This window comes from Rhincodon typus, chromosome 7, assembly GCF_021869965.1.
Source record: "Rhincodon typus isolate 14 chromosome 7, sRhiTyp1.1, whole genome shotgun sequence".
NCBI lineage: Eukaryota > Metazoa > Chordata > Chondrichthyes > Orectolobiformes > Rhincodontidae > Rhincodon > Rhincodon typus.
In genome coordinates this window covers 25,418,454-25,421,644 of record NC_063338.1, presented here as the reverse complement: position 1 = coordinate 25,421,644, position 3,191 = coordinate 25,418,454, and the positions used below count along the sequence as shown (strand labels likewise).

At 45.8% G+C, this 3,191-nt stretch overlaps 1 protein-coding gene across 1 annotated transcript in view; it reads left to right on the top strand.

Annotated features, from left to right (window-relative positions):
• The window catches only part of LOC125483480 (nmrA-like family domain-containing protein 1), a 43,465-nt gene that overhangs the window by 279 nt on the left and 39,995 nt on the right, over positions 1–3,191 (top strand). The window lies entirely within an intron of this gene.

The following is a 3,191-nucleotide window of genomic DNA, read 5'->3' as shown; positions in this document are numbered from 1 at the left end:
CCCCCCCCCCCCCCCCCCCGCTTTATGAAACCAGGGACCCGCACCCCCATGGCCATTCAGCCCAGCTAGTCCGTGCTAGCTCTTTATTAGAGAAACGAATTAGTCGCATCATCGACTATCGACGTAAAACCGGGCCTGACGGCACTTTGACATATGGTGCCACACAAATGGAAATCTACCTGACTCAGCCTTGAATACATTCAATTACCCAGACCATAGGGCTAGCTAGGGTGGAGAATGCTAAAGATTAATGACAGGAGAAATTCCTCCATCTGAAGTGGAGAGCTCTTTGTCCCCCACTTCTAGGTAGCCCCCATGATGGGAATATTTTCTCAGCATCTGTGTCAACTTGCTCCTAATATTGTATATTTCAATATCTTATGTCATTCTTCTAAGTTCCTTGGTGTGGTTTCACATGTAGAATTGTAGCAAGACTTTCTTCCATTCTTGTAGATACTAAGGATTATAAATATCAGATGATTGCACAAAACACTTATAGACTTTCACATGATACCATAGTATCTATTTGCTTACAGGCCTTGGCTACTAGGAATTTAGGAGCAGGACTAGGCTGTTCAATCCTTTGAGCCTGATCCTCTATTTCTTAATAACTTGGCTGATCTAATAGTGGTCTCAGTTCCACTGTCTTGTGCACTAACATCCTTGACTTCCTTGTTGATCAAAAATCTAGTTAACTCAACCTTGAATAAATTCAATGCCCCGGTCTCCACGGTCTCCCAACCCAACTGGTTTCATGAGCTGTCCCATAAATAAAAGACTTGTGAGCGGCATTCCCTCCAATTTTCTTTTGGGCTGCAGCTCTGTGAGGCCCGTGTACAGCAGAGACTTCTGGAACTGAATGTTGTAGGTGCGATTGGCATGCCAATACCAATCAGTATGCATGGAATAGCTGTCTGTGTCCAGACGTGCAGCTAGAGGAAACGTTGCTTGTAAGCCCTTTCTTTAGCAACCTACTGTCCCTCTTCCAACCCTTTTTTATCCTCCAAAAAGTGTTAAAAGTGTTATTCATCCGCCCTCCCCAAAACAGTCAGGTTAAATTATCCCTTGTCACTCTTCCCATCTGTAGCCTTTGGTACATTGATCTCCTCCTTTTGTCATACAACTTGGAGGCACAGTGTTTATCTTGATGCAAAGGAGGTGGTGGGGAAATTGGTTAGAATTGTACAAGATTATGACAAATTTAGATAAGATGTAGAAATGCTGTCACTGTTCGTGGACAGTATGGGATGCAGATTTAGGGCTTTAGACAAAAGGTGGGCATTTGAGGAAGAGATCTCTTATACAGTGAATGATAATGATTTGAATTTCCATCTCATTGGAAATGGAGATGGTCAATGATTTTAAAAGACCATTGGACAGACACTTAAGGGAAATAAACTCAAAGGATGAAGCAGATGAAAAGGACTGACTGGATTGCTTTCCCAGTGTGCCAGTCTGAATTTTAAAACCAGGAAAGAAGGACCTGCATTTATACGGTGAGAGATAGCAAGATGCTGGAGTCAGAGATAACACAGTGTGGAGCTGGAGAAACACAGCAGGCCAGGCAGCATCAGAGAAGCAGGAAAGTTGACCTTTCGGGTCAGGACCCTTCTGAAGAAGGCTGCTGACCCAAAACATTGACTTTCCTGCTCCTCTGATGCTGCCTGGCCTGCTGTGTTCCTCCAGCTCCACACTGTGTCATATCTGTATTTGTACAGTGCTTTTCATTGATGTTTGAAACCACTTTACAATACATTTTTGTAGAGCTGTCATTGATGTAGTACAGGAAACCGAGCAGCCAATTTGTGTATGGTAATGTCCCACAAACAAGTAATGATCACAGTCTATTTTGTAAAGTTAATTGAGGAAGAAATACAGGCCAGGACATAAACTCCCTTACTCTTCTTTGAAATACTTAAATGGGATCTTATACACCTATCCAATCAGGCAGATGGAGCTTTGGTTTAATGTTACAATAGAAAGACAGTAGCTCCAAAGAAAGTACCTTGGAACTATCCTGGAGTGTCAACATTGATGTTTGTGCTCAAAGCCTGCAATGGCACTTGAAACCAAAATGTTTTGATTCAGAGGCAAGAGTGCTACCAAATGACTTGTGATTGTTTAAGGTGGTTCCCTACTACCTCTTTTGTCTTGGGTCTGTCCAGTGATTAGTGGTATAGGATGCACCGCTGTGGAGAATCAAGAGATGGGGCATTGTTCTTGGGTAACAAGCAGATTTATTGCACGATTGCAATAAGTACAATATTTTGTCAGACATAATTACTGGGACTTTAGTGAGCTGGTCCAGATACATCTGCTCCCTCTGAAAGTTAGAACTCCTTGTCTCCACCCACTGACCTTATGTGACATCAATAGAATGGGTGGGACCTATGTAACATAAACTAACCCAATTAAGAACCAGAGATAGTAGGAACTGCAGATGCTGGAAAATCTGAGGTAACAAGGTGCAGGGCTGGATGAACACAGCAGGCCAAGCAGCATCATAGGAGCAGGAAGGCTGACGTTTCGGGCCTAGACCCTTAATCAGAAATGCGGGAGGGGAAGGGGGTTCTGAAATAAATAGGGAGAGAGGGGGAGGCGATAGAAGATGGATAGAGGAGAAGATAGATGGAGAGGAAACAGACAGGTCAAAGAGGCGGGGATGGAGCCAGTAAAGGTGAGTGTAGGTGGGGAGGTATGGAGGAGATAGGTCAGTCCAGGGAGGACGGACAGGTCAAGGGGGCGGGATGAGGTTAGTAGGTAGGAAATGGGGGTGCAGCTTGAGGTGGGAGGAGGGGATAGGTGGGAGGAAGAAAAGGTTAGGGAGGCGGGGACGAGCTGGGCTGGTTTTGGGATGCGGTAGGGGGAGGGGAGATTTTGAAGCTTGTGAAATCCACATTGATACCATTGGGCTGCAGGGTTCCCAAGCGGGATATGAGTTGCTGTTCCTGCAACCTTCGGGTGGCATCGTTGTGCATAACGGGTACAGCGGATGCAGTATACCACATTAGCACATGTGCAGGTGAACATCTGCTTGATGTGGAAAGTCTTCTTGGAGCCTGGGATGGGGGTGAGGGAGGAGGTGTGGACCACTCTCTCCGTGACTCCCTTGTCCGCTCCACACTCCCCTCCAGCCCCACCACACCCGGCACTTTTCCCTGCAACCGCAGGAAGTGCTACACCTGCCCCCA